Below are 17,091 nucleotides of genomic sequence, written 5' to 3' on the forward strand. Positions count from 1 at the left end.
TGTCTCCGGTTTTGGCTCTTCGGCCTTCTCGTCCGGGCTCCCGGCTTTGCGCTTCCAGGGGTCCCTTTTGCTCCCCTGGGTGCGTCTCTGTGTGCTGTCGGCGGTTGTTGACTTGGACCCTCCTGCTCTTGGTCCTTTGCTTTGCCTCTTGGGGCACGGGTTTTGTGTCCTGCCCCTGCTTTCTATTTCCCTTGCAGATTCTGGCGGTGCTGTGGGGTATCCTGGTGAGGCCCTGCGCATCCCGTGTGGGTGTTCCTTGTTTTCTTTCCCCTGGTTTTGGGGGTCCCGGGTCCTGTTGGCTCTGGTGGCTCCCTGGGTTTCTTGTCTTGGCTCAGGCTCGTCTTCACCCTGCCCTTCGGTTCTTCACGCCTTAGGTGTGTTGCTGCCGCGCTCCTGTGTCAGTCGGTTCTTCTTTGTCTCGCTGGGCTGGGCCTGGTTGTGGGCTGGCTGTCTCTTTGGCCGCCTGGGTGCTCTCTTTGGCGGCTCGCACCCTTTCTTGTGTTTCCGCTTGGCCGGTTTGCTTGGTCCCTGTGCTGGGTGTTTCCGTCCCTGGCCGGTTGGCTGCTTCTGCCTCTTCTTTTCCCTTCTGGCCGTGGACGGGCCTGTGGTTTTTCTATTTTTAGGCCTTTGCCCGGCTGGTTCTCCTCCGGGTCTCTTCGGTGTTGTTTCCGGCTCTTTCCTGGGTTCATTTTCCCTGGTGCCTGCCTGGGTTCTCTCCTTGGAGTCGCGGTCCCTTCCGGGGGTCCTTTATGTGGCGGGGGTTGTTCCCCTTCTGTTTTCTTTTCGGCTCCCTTTTCCATTCTTCCGGCTTTTGCCTGTCTGTTGGGTGGCTCTGGTGCCGCTTCCCAGTTTTCTGGTTCGGCTCTCTCGCGGGTTGTGGTCGCCCTTGCGGTGTGGCTGTGTTGGGCGGACTGGTTGTCTCTTTCCACTGTTGATTTTTTTTGTTGGGTCACTGTGGTGGGGTTGCCCTCTGTTTATTCGGTTCCTCTCTTTGGTCTTTTGCTCCCCTCTCGCTTTGTGCTGCCTGTTGGGCTGCCCTGGTGTGTTGGTCGGGCCTGCTCATTTCTGTTCTGACCCTGGTTGCTGTTGCTTTTTTGGCTCAGTACGGTCCGGTCCCGTGCCCTTCTCTGCCTTCCTTCGATTGGGGCGGTTTTCCTGGCGACTCTTGGTGTCTCTGGGGTCCGGTTTGTTTTTCGGCCTTCCCAGTGTCTTCGGTCCCGGGTTGGTTCTCCTACTCGTGGTTGCCTCTCTCCTGGGTGGTCCTTCCGCTCGTGCTGGTCTGTTGAGTTTGCCCTCTTTCGTGGTCATCCCTTTCTGGTCTGTTGTTTTCTTGTGGGTTTCCATGAAGCCGCTTGGCTTTGGTATTTGCTCACTATGTAAGTCATGTGGCGAGGAAGACTAACGAGGAGGTAATGCCCCGGTTACTGACCGGTAATCTTCATTACTCCGAGTATAGTCTTCCTCGCCACATGAGTTCCCATCCCTCCCTCCCTCTCTGGCTATTGGCTTCATGTTGTTGCTTGGTTGTTTCAAACTGATGGGTTGGGCCGGCCCGCCTCTTATAGAGGTCAGGTGGTAATGGGTCGGCCATCTTGGGAAGGGATGGGAGGCATGGGAGGCTGACTTTTTGCTTTAGAGGGTTCTGGTGTGGAGCTGAAGCTCACTATGTAACTCATGTGGCGAGGAAGACTATACTCGGAGTAATGAAGATTACCGGTAAGTAACCGGGGCATTACAAAATGGTGAATGTCTATTTTTATGGCATATTTAAGGGTTAACCATCATTTTCTGTAAAATAGCTGTTGTAATCTTTATTATGCTCTGAACAAGAGTGTGAACAACCTATCATTATGTTGTCAGATGTTTTTTTCATGTTTTTGACCAGCCTCAGAATATTTGTCATTCAATGTTGGTGGGGACAGGCTCAGAGGTTGTGTCATAAACCAAATGGTCAAAGTTTGAATTTTGTGTTATAGTATAATGATGTTTAAACATTTGCATTGTGTTGCAACCATGCATTTTATATAATAATGTTAGGAAATATGTAATTGTGGACACTGTATTTGAATTTCCTATGAAAATGTAATTTAATATTCTTTCTTATTTAAATTTGTTTCTGTAATAAAAAATGTGTGTGGTAAACGTTTCTGTGGTAAATGCCTGCTTGGTAAACAAATGCGTGGTAGAGAATCTGAAGAGGAGGGAAACGAACTTAGGTGTTTCACTGATGGCCAAGAAGAGTGAGATATGGAGTCTTTTATGTATTTATTTCTGCAGTTTTATGTGACGCAAATTTGTCCCACGTCAATTAGAGCGCCCTGGGGGAGTGGCTTAGCACCTATGGAGTAGATCTGGTCCAGCATTGCTCCCCGCTTAACTCCCCCACCCACAGCTATCCTAAATCTGGAATACCCACTTGGGAGCAGCATCTTGCCCACGAACTGTTGGTGTGTTGCTGGCTATCTTTGAGAGGGCAAACCAGCCTCCAAAGAGCAGGCCACGTATGTTGCCCTATCCTGTGTAGCTGTGGCTAAATCACAAGATGGCAGAGGGCCAGCTTGACCCCAACTCTATATGTGGCATGTGGCAGTTGGCGGGTGCCTGGCTGCAGAGATCTTGACATGGAGCGGCAAGGATGAGCTAAATGAGTTTGTATTCATCTGAAGGCTCTGACAGTGGTGAGTAACATTCTTTGGCCACATCAAGACATCTGGTACTTGACTGCCTGGCATGCCTCAAGATGAAGGACAGGCAGCAGCTCACCAAAAGGCAACATGTGGCAAACTGGTAAATAACTAACATTTCTGAAGCTGTCTCCTTTAAAAAATGGGAAAACTGGTGATACTCCTTGGCTGCATTGAGGCACAGTATCCATCTGGTGCTTGACTACGCAGCTTGCTTCAAGATGGTGCTCCGGCCAGCTTAGCTGTGACTCAATAGGGTCAGCTTAGCTGCAACTCAACAGGGACGGGTTAGCCGCAAGTCAGTTTGAAAACTTGCAAATGATTAATAGTTTTGGAACGGTATCTATTTAAACATGGAGAACTGCTATCCATTTAAAGATGGCTTGGCAAGCCTCAAGATGGCTGTGGGGCCGGCTTAAACGCGACTCTATGCGGGCAGTTTGCAAATATTGTATCCTTCTTAATTGTGATCATTTGAATCAACTAGAACTTGGGTTGCATGGAGCCTTTGTGTTGATTTAATGTTATGCACCTTTGATTGGGGAAAATGCCACAAGTGGACAATGAACTTTTGACGCCTGGCAGGAGACTGGGACGCAGAAACGGAATAAGGCAGAGACAAGACCTAAAGCGTGCTCAGTGACAAGCACACTAAAATATGACCGCTTCAGAAAACGGCATGTCTAGATGCGCGCTCGTCTGTGGAGAACTTTGGAAGCATGCTCAGTGACATGCTCACTAAATATGACAGGTTCTGTGACATGCTCACTTAACGCACAAACTATGGCCTGTCCGTAATCATTCAAGGAGGATCAAGCTTAGATGAGACCTGAAAGTGAATGTTTACTAAATATGACAGGTTCTGTTATACGCTCAGTTAACAGGCTCACTAGGGCCTGTCTGTGATCATCCAAGGAGGATCAAGCATAGACAAGGCCTGAAGCATTCTCAGTGACATGCTCACTAAATATGACAATTTCTGTGACACAGTCTCTTTCTGTACTCACTAGGGCCTGTCTGCAATCATCCGAGGAGGTTGTATAGAGGAAGAGAAGATTTAAGGCGTGTTACTGTCAGTGACACACACACTAATCTGGTGTACTGCAGAAAAAGTGAGGATCTAAGTCAAGTTGCTGACGGTGACACGCTCACTAACTTGGGGTATGAGATTGGTGTTGCTGATGAATGCTCATTAACTTGGGGTAGAGTTTGGTGTTACTGATGAAAAAGAGCAAGTGTGCTGGCTATAAACTAGGGGCCTGATTTAGATCTCGGCAGACGGGTTACTCCGTCACTGCTGACATATAAATAGGACGGGATATCTATCACTTTTGTACTGCCCATCAAATTCTAAATCAGACCCTAATCTCCAACTAATGCTCGGTTTGAGATTTGGGGGATGCACACTAATTCACCTAACCTGAGAGGTGACACACACATAGTATTCAACTTAGAAGGGCAACAGTCTGCACTGACACTAATCCACCTAAAGGGTAACATCCACAGCACATCCAAACCTAGAAGCATAACAGCCTGTCTGCAACGAAGAAGAGATTAGTGTCATGCACACAGATTTCAAGGAAACACTTAATGCAATGGGTAAACATACTAGGAAGAAAGACGCTGGTGACCAAATCCCCATAATTGGGCAGTGCCTGTTGTAGTGAAAGAGGGGGGAGTCAGTGTTGAAGTACTAGACTGGACTGCTGCCACATTGGACATAATTATGCAGGCTATTGCAGCTTGGCGGAAAGTAGTAGAATAGAAAATTGGTGACTTTGTGGCAGAGCAGGGGCTGTTAAGGGATGATCACCATTGTCTGATTGAGAGAGTCGCGACCAGAGAATGCACATTGGGAGAAATTACCCCTGAAATATCCACTATGCGGACACAGCAAATCCTCTTGGAGAAAAGAGTCAACATTCTTAAATCAAGGACTGAGGATGCTGAGAATAGGGCTCGAAGGAATAGTATCTGCATCACAAGATTGACAGAATGTATTGAGGGTTCCAACGTAAACATGACTGCATTCCTGGAGTCATGGTTGAAGGAGGTAGTGGTTCCGGAGGGGCTTTCAAAGCATTATGCTCTGAAAAGGGCCCATTGAGTAATGGGGCTGCCTCCCCTGCCGAGAGCACCGCCTTGACAAGTGATTGCTAGATTATTGTACTTTGAGGATTGAGACCACATCCTAGCTCAGGCTTGAGGGAAAGGAGACATTTTTGTTCAGAACCAGAGAGTTATGATATTTCTGGATTTCAGCAGGGAGGTTCAAAAGCAAAGGGCTTCTTTTGCTGAGACTAAGAGACCTCTCCGAGACAAGGGGAACTCCTACCCTATGTTGTTCCCAGCTAGGCTTTCTGTTGCTAATGGCCGGGAGGCACTGTTCATTAGCTTCCACCAAGTGCTTTCAAAATGGATAGATCATCTCCCCCAGGAAGTGGGGGCCCCTTCCAAGAACAAGAAGATTTCTGCTAGTCGATCTCCTAGAAGCAAAGCAAAAGGAGGGTGGGGGAGCTGCCCCTCCTAAACAACAGGCCCGACAAGAGCAGAAAAGAGTGGTAAAGGAAGTGGGGGGACTAAATGGAGCGGGATCACGCTCCCTTTCTCTAAATGCTGATGATGATGAGAGAGAAATGGAAACAGATGAATCCCTGCTTGAAGTCCTGACTCAGACGTGGTCCTCCCACACATCATGCAAGGCACATCTAATGATATCTTTTGAAACATTGAAGAAAACCAGTGTACATTTGTGCATATATTGTATAATTTATTTGTGGGCGCTTACATTCTGAACAAGGCATGGTTGGTGTGAAATGCTGCATGGAGGTGAGTGGGTAGGTGCAGCACCTTAACTGTAGTGGCACAGAAGGTGTTCATTATCTGGTTTGGATGGGAAGCGGGTTTCTTTTTGCCCTGTGGTAGGGGAGTTAAGTTTGGTCTTTGTAGGTTAAGATGTCTAACAGTTGCTATCACACTGTATATGTGTGGATGGACACTGTGGGGATTCACCCCTGTAAATGGAAATTAGATTTCTCACTTCTGCTGTTTTTCAATTGCTTCGAAAAGATATGGCGGCCTCTTTGGCATATAATTTTGTTAGTTGGAATATGTGGGGACTAAATAGCATGACCAAACACTATAAAGTCCATGCCTACCTAAAAATACGGGGAACGCACATTGCACTTTTGTAGGTGTCGCACCTTGCGACTTCTGAAAGGGAGGCCTTACGCAAACGATGGCGGGGTCAATTATATGCCACCACATACTCTGCTTTCGTTAGAAGTGTCTTGAGATGAGTTTGCCTAGGGGTACCTTTCCAAAAAACAAGTAAATTGATTGACCCAGTTGGAAGGTATGTGGTGATGTTGGGTCGCATGGCAGGCCGGGACTTGACTATGGTGGGAGTTTATGCTCCAAATGAAGACGGAGGTTGGTTTCTCATGGAATTGTCAAGGAAATTGGCATCATGTATGACACTAAATATATCTGTGGGAGATGACTTTAATTGTATTACGGGGCCTAATCATGGTAGATCGCACCTGCAACTAATAGATTCTTTGGTCTTTTGGCTTGATAGGCAATTTAAGAATTGGCAGCAGAGGTTGGGACTGGTGGATTTGTGGAGATGTTTGCATCCTGACACTAGGGATTACTCATATTTTTCAGGAATGCATAATCTCTGTGTGTCTGGAAACATTTTAGTGCCCCACAGGCGTTCATAGTGAGGTAGATATCATGGAGTATTTATGCATAAAGGTTTCGGAACATAATCAGATTCTGATTTCATTGGGGTGGAATAGAGAGGGGCTCCAGATATAGGATTGATGCCTGCAGGTGAAAACCTTGGAGGATCTAGTTTTTTGCCACACAATTAGAGAAGCTGTGTGAAACGACTCCTTAGATAATGAGGCTACAGCAGCGTTGCCTTTGACGGAATGGAATGCGTTCAAGGCTGTCATTTGGGGGTGTTGTATAGCAGAAATAGTGGAGCTGAGGCACACTCTGGTGAGAGATATTGATTGGAATGAGAAGGAGCTGTGGGAGCTGCAGCTTGCAAGGCCATGGAACAAGGGTCTAAAACAGCAGCTCTTAGGTGCCAGAGTACAAGTAGTGGTAGATACAGAAAAATTACTTTGGTTTGATTATCGAGAAAAATGCAGGTACTTTGCTGGCCTGGCCTACTAATACCAAAAATAGAAGCACACAGATCATTGAGGTGGACTCTGAGAATGGCAAACACCACTCAAGAAGGCATCAATACCAGATCTAGGGACTATTATAAAGAGTTATATGCACCCCATCTGTTACTGCAGAAAGCTGGGTCTGGTGGCTTAGTGGCCAATGTGTCCACTGTAGGGGCCTGTGCTGGAACTCGTGGTCACAAGTTCAAATTCCGACAGGTCCACTCAGTTTTTCATCCTTCTGAGTTCGATAAAATGAGTACCATTGTGTTGGGTAACAATAAATATCTGTTAGTTAGCGCCAAGATGCCCAAAGGTCAATGTACACGTGACAAATTCTTATGTGTCGCAGATTCAGTTTATTTCTAAGTTCTAGACTGTGTGGCATTGTCGAGAGTCTCCTTTGAGGAAATGAGAGAACTTGGTGGAGCTATTATCATTCATGTTGTGAATGCTGCTGTAGAATGTGTGGCGAGAGGAAAGGTTCCTGGGTCAGACGGACTGCCAATGGTATTTTATGCAGTTTATGCTGAGGAGCTGGCACCAAGATTGGTTAACCTCTTCTCTGCCGCCCGAGAGGCGGGATACTTACCACCCACAATCCTTAGTAGGATCCTGGCAACATGCATGCGACCATTAATGCCAAAATGAATACACAGAGATCCTTCTGGGTTTATCCCAGGGCAGAATACAGATCACAACATCAGGGGAGTTGTGGCAATTGTGAAAGCAGAAATTGAAGGGAAAGAGAAAGCAGTGATAGCGGCAATAGACATAGAACAAGCATTGGAAATGCAATAGGTCTCGGATTTATTTGAGCTAGAGCTAATGGCATTGTAAATGGCAATGTCTTTTAGCCATGTGTTATGGAGTGTATGCATGTGGTGTGTAGTGGAATTATGTAGGTTGGATTGGAATTGTAGCAATGGTGGCATGCTGCGCTTTAGATGAATATGTTTAAAAGTAAAGTGCGCCATACTGCGATTGCTACAATAGTTAATTGTGGATGCGTTAACAATTGAGCAAAGGTGGTGGAAGAAACCGGTTTACAAATGTACTCTTATGCTGATGACTCTCAGCTGTTTTTTCACTCTCCTCAGAAAATAATGACAACCCCTCTATACTTAAACGTGGGCTCATGAAAATTGCAGGATGGATGCAAGAACATTTTCTCAAATTAAATGGAGAGAAAACCGAAGTGATGCTTCTGGGAAAAAACAAGGAGTTATGGGGCCCTCAACATTGGCCACAGGAAATGGGCCTGCTCCCGGTCCCAGTGATGCAAGCACGCAATCTGGGCATCATTATTGGTGACTCTCTTAGTATGCATCAGCAAGCAGTAAAAACTTCTGCTACATGCTTTGCGCATTTTAAAATGGCTAAAGAAGATCTGCTGGATGCTGCCAGAATCGACCAAGAAAACTGTAATCAATGCTTTGATCACTTTGAGGCTTGATTATGGAAATGTACTGTATCTAGGGGCGAAGAAAGCCACGATTCGTAGGCTGCAGACAGTTCAAAATGCAGCAGTCAGACTGTTATGTAAAATTCCTAGCACTACTCCTACCTCCAAATATATTCGGGATCTCCACTGGCTAAAAATTGAAAACCAAATCAAATTCAAATCGCTCTGCTTTATGCATAAAATCGCTACAAAAAAGCCCCAAAATATCTCCAAACTTTGGTACGTCCATACTGCCCTTCACATGCTCTTCGGTCTGCCACGGCGAAGAACTTTGTGATCCCCAAAACCAAGCTGTCGCGCATGGGCCGCAAATCCTTCTCTTTCTTGGGACCCACGCTGTGGAATTTCATGCCAATCACAGCAAAAAATGAGACCAACTATATGAGCTTTAGGAAAGCCTTAAAGACCTGGCTCTTTAACATCTAAGCTGCTCTCTGACTGTAGCATCGCAGAATCATCTCATGAATGCGCCGGGAAACCCTTTGTGGGTAGCTGTTGCGCTCTAAAAATGCAATGAATAATAATAATAATAATAATAATAATAATTGATGTGTGCACTGATGGCTGGTGGTGTGTGTGCCTGGTGGAAGCGTGCACTGCCGGCTGGAGGTGTGTGTGCCTGGTGGAAGCGTGCACTGATGGCTGGTGGTGTGTGTGCCTGGTGAAGCATGCACTGACGGCTGGTGGTGTGTGTGCCTGGTGAAAGCGTGCACTGACATCTGGTGGTGTGTGCTTGGTGAAAGTGTGCACTGATGGCTGGTGGTGTGTGTGCCTGGTGAAAGCATGCACTGACGTCTGGTGGTGGGTGCCTGGTGGAAGCGTGCACTGACAGCTGGTGGTGTTTGTGCCCGGCGAAAGCGTGCACTGACAGCTGGTGGTGTTTGTGCCCGGTGAAAGCGTGCACTGACGGCTGGTGGTGTTTGTGCCTGGGGAAAGCGTGCCCTGACGACTTATGGTGTCTGTGTCTGGTGAAAGTATGCACTGATGGTGTGGTTGTGTATGTGTGTGGTTGTGTGTGTGGTTGCGTGTGTGGTTGCGTGTGTGGTTGTGTGTATGTGGTGGTGAGTGTGTGGTAGTGAGTGTGTGGTGGTGAGTGTGTGGTGGTGTGTGTGTGGTGGTGTGTGTGTGTGGTGGTGTTTGTGTGGTGGTGTGTGTGGTGTGTTATGTGTGTGGTGTTATGTGTGTGGTGTTATGTGTGTGTGGTGGTGTACTGGTGTGTTTGTGTGTGGTGGTGTGGTGTGTGGTGTGTGTGTGTGGTGTTGTGTGTGTGTGGTGTGTGTGTGTGTGGTGTGTGTGTGTGGTGTGTGTGTGTGGTGTATGTGGTGTGTTATGTGTGTGGTGTTATGTGTGTGTGTGGTGGTGTGGTGGTGTGGTGTTGTGTTTCTGTATGGTGGTGTGGTGTTGTGTGTGTGTTTTGTTGTGTGTGTGTGGTGTGTGTGTGTGTGTGGTGTTGTGTATGTGTGTGATGGTGTGGTGTGGTGTTGTGTGTGTGTGTGGTGTTGTGTTGTGTGTTTGTGGTGTGTGTCTGTGGTGTTGTGTGTGTGTGTGTGTGGTCAGTGTGTGTGTGGTGTGCGTGTGTGTGTGGGTGTGGTGTGTGTGTGTTTGGTGTTGTGTGATCCTCTGTGAGACACTGGGGTCTGTCATCTGAAATGGAAGCCTTGGTCAGATGGGGGAGCATGGAAATGTTGTGCTCCCGTGAAAGAGCTGGCAGGTGCCGGTACCCCAACCGGACAGTACCGGCCCACTTAAAGAACTGCTTCTAGAGCTGTACAGGATCCACGTTGCTGCTTTCTGGTCAAAAGATGCCGTTTCAACTTCCTTGCGAATGACACTATTGATTTCCAACCCTCAGACCATAGGACAGGGAAGGAAAGCCAAGACCACACCCCACCCTTGCTCAAAACCGAGGTCCCAAGAATCCATAGCTAATCTCTTGCCTTCAACCAAACATGCCCGATCCCAGGTTATGATTTCAGATCAATAAGCCAGCGCCACTTCAAGACCATTTTTCCTCCCCTTACTATAATTTACAGGAAATATTTCGTTACCATTTAAAATAGTGCTTGAAGTCCATGAAAGCTGCGGTCCTGTGAGAGAAATAACCCAAAGCAACGTGTACTGGTCAGCACATGGGGTTCAAGCTGCCACAGAATGGAACGCATTTCCTCTCCACAGCTTTTTTTTTCCAAGTCATCTGTGCTCAGTTTCTCGGATGTCCGTTGTCAGATAGCGCCATTAAGCCGTTCGGTGCGCAAGCGCTTGATAGAGTGATTCTTGAGCCACTGTGCAGCCCCAGCTCCACGGAAGCCTGGCATACCACAGCACAATGATCCTTCTCGGAGCTAGCAATTAAAGTTATTGAACTGAAAGCAGCGATCTGAAGGTTAACTTTGACCTTCAATTCTCATACAAGGCAGCTTTATCCCTCGGCCTCATCTCGGTTCGGGCCTCTGAAGTCGGCAGCTCGGAGGCAGACTTGGGGTTTAAACACATCGCAGAGACTGGCTAAGCAATTGCTTGGGTCTCGGCTAAACTTCCATCGCGCAATAACCACTCCACGCATCAGTTTGCGTAAAAGGCCATTTATTAGGACAGGCATGACAGCTTACAAAACATAACATTATCAACTTTAACAATCCCCCCAACATCCTGCCTTTCAACCGTCATTCACTCACGTGCTCCACCATCCATTCCCAAATCACACCACAACCTCTTTGCATCCCATTCACTTACCCTTTCCACTTTCCGACTCCTCAGTCATTTCCATCCATCGCACTCCCGTCTACCACTCTCTCCCATCCTGCGCCTGTAACCCCCTCCCTGTAAGGGTGATTCTGCCCGTCATGGACTCCCCACCCCTCCCAGTTCCCGCCACCCAGGGAACCCCCGGAGGGCGGTTACCTGCCCCACCAAGCGTGCACCTTTCGAACTCAGACTCGCCTACACCAAATTGAATCGTTCCACAGACAACTAATTAAGTCCCGCAGCTCCATGAGGTAAAATGCATTTCCCATGTGAGAAAGGTGCACGCCGTCGTCCCTGAAAAGAAGAGGTTGTTCCAGCTGGAGCCCGACATGAGCCAGCACTTTAATCCCCCGATTTGCGCAAAAAGTCTCATAGCCCTATTCAGTTTCCTGCGGGCTCTTTCCACAGCCGCAGGCTTAAGTGCACCCCTCCAAATCCTCCTCGGTACAAACTCAGTCCAGACAATGCAGGCGCCAGCCAGATTGTTCCTCATGACCTCCAAGTCCCTCTGCATCAAGTGCAATAGTGACACCCCCGATTGCTTCACTAAGTCATTTTCCCCCAGGTGGATGATGATCATATCCGGGCAGCCCAGCTGCGACACTTTCTTTGTCAGCCATGGTAACAGTTCACCCCATCTCATTCCGCTCTTACCCCACCATTGCACTTCATGATGGCTGCTCCTCAGGCCCAGGCTATGACCGTACACCTGCCTGTCAGCATACTTCGAAGCCCAATGCACAAAAGAGTGCCCCACGACCCAAGTGACCGTCTTGGCCCCCAGTCCACGAACACAACCTACGAAGAAAAAGATATTAGTACCAAGGCATGACAAGAAACTACGCCAAGCAGCGTCGCCGTCCAAGCGTTGCGCCCCGCCCTCACTTGCGCACATAGCGCTCACAGCACCGCGACCTCCAGTGACCAATCCTTCTGATCTCCTCCCATGACCAACCCAAGCCCGCCGCCGCCGTAGCCGCCCCAATCCGAAAGGAATGCGTGCCAAACCAAGCCGGGTCCCTACCCAGCCTCCTCAAAGCCATCCGTAGCACCGCCAACAACTGTCCCGACGTCAAACGCTTCCGCGACGCATGCACAAAGATCTCCCCTTCTGTCCGCTGCACTCTCTGCCCAAAGCTCAGCCACTCTCGCACCGGACACACACCTGCACACCCACTCATTTACCCCGACCCACCTGGTCAGTCTTGGAACGCCCCAACCAAATGCCCAGACGGAGCCCGTCCACCCGCACATCAGCAAACAGCCTACCCGGCGCCCCCCGTGCCCCCAGCAGCTCCAATACCCGAAACGCTCCAAAAAACATCCAGATCATGCAGAGGCGAAAAAGCGCCACCTCCCCCCCGTCGTAGCAACAAAAAACCAATTCCTGCAAAACCAACTTCAACAAGTCAAACGTGACCGCCTCCCTGGGCAACTCCCCGCCCCCCAACTCTGCCCGCACCCTCCCCCAACCCTTTAACATTCGGCTCAGCAGATCCGAACTAGCCGGATCAAAACCCAAATACACCATGCAGTAGAAAGACACGCCCGCCAACTTGCCAGCAATCGTCGTCTGTGACAGCCCCTTATCCATGCAATCCAACACAAAGCGCACAACCTGCCTTTCGCACTCCCCCTTTGTCAAACACCGCACTCCCGCCCCCAGGCCCACAAACTTCCCAAACTCATTCCAAGCCAATCTGTACGCCCGCCTGGTAGACTCCGCCAGCGACCTTTCCACCAGACCCACCACTCTCACTCCCCCCATGCCCAGATACCCTCCGGCACCTTGGACTTGCAAGCCTCCGCTCCCGGCGCCAGCTCCCTGAAGCGCAGCCACTGCGAACAAGATAACGCATCCGCAATTTCGTTACTTGCGCCAGGCACATGTTGCGCGCGAAACAGCACATTGTAACGCAGACATAGCAGCATGAAGCTTCGCAGCAAGCGCAGCACCCTCAGATCTCTCGCTTTCTGATTGTTGACCAAGTCCACCACCATCATATTGTCCACGTGGAACAACACAGACCTGTTCTTGAACTCCGGGCCCCACACCAGCAATGCCACCAACAAGGGAAAGAACTCCAAGAAAGCAATGCTCCTGCCCTGACGCAGCCAATGATCCGGCCACCTTTTCGCGCACCAGCGACCGTCCCAGAAAATTCCGAAACCAGCCGTCCCCGCTGCGTCCGAGTAAAGTTGAACCTGCCACACCATCCTGTCCCGCACAAAATCCAAAGACACGCCATTGAAATCCTCGAGAAAGACCAGCCATACTCGCAAGTCCGACCGGACCCCCAGCGTAATCCTGACCCTGTGATGTGGGAGGGCCACGCCCGACATGGCCATGCCGAGCCGCCTACAAAAAGTCCTCCCCGCCCTCACCACTCTGCAGGCAAAGTTCAACAAACCCAGCAAGCGCTGCACAGACCTCAACTCCAGCTTCTGAACCGCAATCGCGCCCTTCAAAGCATCTCGCATCTCAGCCACCTTCGCCACCGGCAAGCGTGCCTGCCAGGCCACCGAATCCAATTCAATTCCGAGGAACGTCAGACGACAACTGGGCCCTTCCGTCTTCTCAGGTGCCAAAGGCACCCCAAAATCTTGAGCCAACAACTGAAACTGCTGCAGAGCCCGACCACAGTCGCCAGAACATCCAGACCCCACAAACAGAAAATCATCCAAATAGTGAGACACCAGCCGGTGCCCACTGCGGTCCACAAAGGCCCACTGCAAAAAGGAGCTAAAGGTCTCGAAGAGCGCGCAGGAAATCGCACAACCCATTGGCAGCACCATGTCCACAAAAATGGCCCCATCAAACTGCATACCCAAGAGAGGAAAATCCGCCGGATGAATGGGAAGAAGCCGAAAGGCCGACTTGATGTCACACTTGGCCATCTCCACCCCCCTCCCACACGACCGCACCAACCCAATTGCATCATCCACCGAAGCGTACAACACCCTCAAGTCCTTCTCGGCAATGAAATCATTCACCGACCCACCTTCTGGCCAGGACAAGTGATGGATCCACCGGTGCTCCCCTTGCTCCTTCTTGGGCACAACCCCCAACGGTGACACGATGAGATCCGACAATGGCCACTCCGAGAACGGACCTGCAATCCTGCCCTCCGAAACCTCCTTCTCCAATTTACGCGCTGTTTTGCGCCCCGCCTGGCAACTCCTTAGCAGACCGCAAATTCTCAGCCCAACGCCTCTCCCTGGGCCCCTGATAGCCAATCCGAAAACCTTCCACAAACCCCCAGTACAAACGCAACGCTGCCTCCTTATCAGGGTACCGGGAGAGCCATGGACCCATGGCCTCCACCTTAACCGGAGTACGGGCCCTTCGGCCCAGGCTGCCCCATACCCTTGGCAAATTTCCACTGCTCTGACGGCGTAGCCAAGGTGAGGCACTGCGTGACCGGGTGGTGTCCCCCCCACTTAGAACACTCATGCTTGAATTTACAAGAGGGGCGGTTGCAGAAACCTTTGTTAAACCCCCAGCATGCCCCCGAAGCGACCGGCTTGTATTGCTGTCCTGCCGAGCCAGACCACACAGGCTGGCTCCCATGTCCACTTGGGGTACCCTGGTTACCCGCCCCAGATTGGGCGGGACGCGGCTGAAAGGACCGATACATGACCGGAAGACCGCTGGCCGTATGAGTAGACGCCGCCGCCTGCGTCGAGGACATCCACTGGATCCAAAGCTCTTGATCCACATCCCCCCATGGCTTATCAGGGTTAACACTGACCCTAGCCCTACACTCCTCGTCATAGCTCAGCCAGGCGAAACCCCCAAAATGAAGCTGCGCCTTCCTTATTACGTCCATATATTTAAACAATGCGATAGCCCGATCCCCATGCTTCTCACAATATATTCTCGCAAAAATCAGAAAGGCAGATGTCCAATTCTCCATAGTAACCGGCACCCTCGGCCGCCTGGTCAATTCCCATTCGTCCTCCTTAGACCCCTCCTTCGCCTGAATCTCCCTGTGCAAAAGCTTAAACACATCCACATACTCGTGCCTCCAAATCCTTGCCTTAGTCTTCTCCGACAAATGAGACCCCAGGGGCATCCCCAGCCCCATGTACGGCAACTTCTTTCTCAGTTTCTCCACCCCACTCACACCCTCCTCCTTCCCTTCCAGGTCTTCCACCTTGTCCGTCTGCGCGCTGGCCGTCGCGACCTGCTTGTCCCCAACAGCCTTCACAGGCTCCACACCCCCTTGGGCTCCTGCCCGCACAGACCCATCCCCCACCCCCACCGACCGGCAGGGCTTCTTCCTTCCCCCATTCCCCCCATCCAACCAGGCGTCCCACCAAGAGCCCTCACCTCACAAAGTTGCAGGAGCCTCCCGCTCCTGTCGCCGTGCGTCCGCCGGCCTTGACATCCCTCTGCTGGCCTGACTGGCGCCATCCCGTGCCTCTTGAGAAGCACCAAACGTGGTAGCTGCCCCCTTAGCCTTGCACACACGTACAGGCTCACGCAACTCACCCTCTTCCAACTCATCCTCATCATCCTCATAATCCAACCATTCATCCTGAACATCCAGCGGCACCACCTCAGTCACGACTCTCTTAGCACCCTTCCCTTTCACACCAGGCGTAAATTCACACTCCAACATGGTCGGTGCCCGCTCCCTCGGTGGAGGGCAGGCCGCCGCGGACCCCCCTGCATCTTCGTCCAGGCGTTTGGAGGCCGTTTTGCGCCCCGCCGGCCCACCCCGGCCTCTGCCAGCTGACCCTGCTGGCCTGATCCCCCCCCCCGAGCCGTATGTGCTCGGGGAGGCCCCGGTGCCACCAGGTTTCTGATCCGTCAAGGCAGTCCCTGCATTCTCCACCCAGACCCATTGTCCTTGCGCCCCACGGGCCCCCCTACCTCGGCCACCGGCCGACGACCTGCCTCGCCCTGGTGCCTGGGCCCCATCGCCCATGGGCACCCCTCCCGCCTTCTCCTCCCTGGCAGCACAAAGGCGCTGCCACTCCCTCTCATACTCCTCGATGACACGCCGCTGGTCCCTCGCTCTCTCCTCCTCAGTCATCTGGGCCCACCGGTCAAACATCGATGACTGCCCAGGCCCCCCCGGGCCCCCATTCCCGGGCAAGGGTGCCGCAGCACCTCCCGCCCCCATCCCTGCCCCTCCCCGCTGCTGTGCCCTGACGGGGCCCTTGCCCTTGGAACCCTGGGACTTCACCACCCCCTTCCGGCCCCTAGACAGGTCGACCGGCTGCTCCACCGCAGTGAAACCAGCCTCCTCCCCAGATTCTCCCCCCCCGACAGCAAGAGGGCGAATTCATCCCCAGCCGCCACCTCCCACTCATCAGAGTCCTCCCCCCCACTGCCATCACTACTCTCCCCGTACCCCGCCAACAGGCTCAAGCTCCTGGACAGTCTGGCCTGAGATGCCAGTGGGGCCTGTCCCTGCACGTGCTCCTCAGTGCCCAGCTCGGGGCCCTCAGGCCCCCCACCCACGGCCCCCCCATCCTCCCCCGGGACCCCTACCCCCCTGCCCCGACCTTAGTAGGGAGACTCAATCTCCTCCCTCCCTTATTGGGGGGCTCCTGCACCTTCCTGGCCCTCCCCTTCCTGGGCCCCCCATCCCTCGAACCAGCAGGCTCATCCTGACATGCAGCCACCACAGCCGCCACCCCTGCTGACGCTGACCTGGTCGGGCGGGTCATGCCGACCCAAGCCTGGTCCAGGACACCGGGCTGGAGGAGATCTGCCCTCCCAGCCCGGCCAAGCACAAGTAATGCAGCCCTCACCGCCTCAGCGTCAGGGACAGCCATTGAAAAATCGGCAAATTAACCCTCCGTGAGATGCGTGAGGATCGGCACCCGAACGTAACGTCCGCGAGATGCGTGACGTTTGGCACCCTTCGCTTGCCGCCCGGAGCTCCCGCTCCGATATAAGTAATTAAGCACTAAATCACACTCCGCCTAATTGCGCCGTGGAAACTAGCCTATTCGTCATCCTGGGACACCAAAACGACGAACCCCACACTAATTCAGA

Source organism: Lissotriton vulgaris, chromosome 3_1 (assembly GCF_964263255.1).
Source record: "Lissotriton vulgaris chromosome 3_1, aLisVul1.2, whole genome shotgun sequence".
NCBI classification, from domain to species: Eukaryota; Metazoa; Chordata; class Amphibia; order Caudata; family Salamandridae; genus Lissotriton; species Lissotriton vulgaris.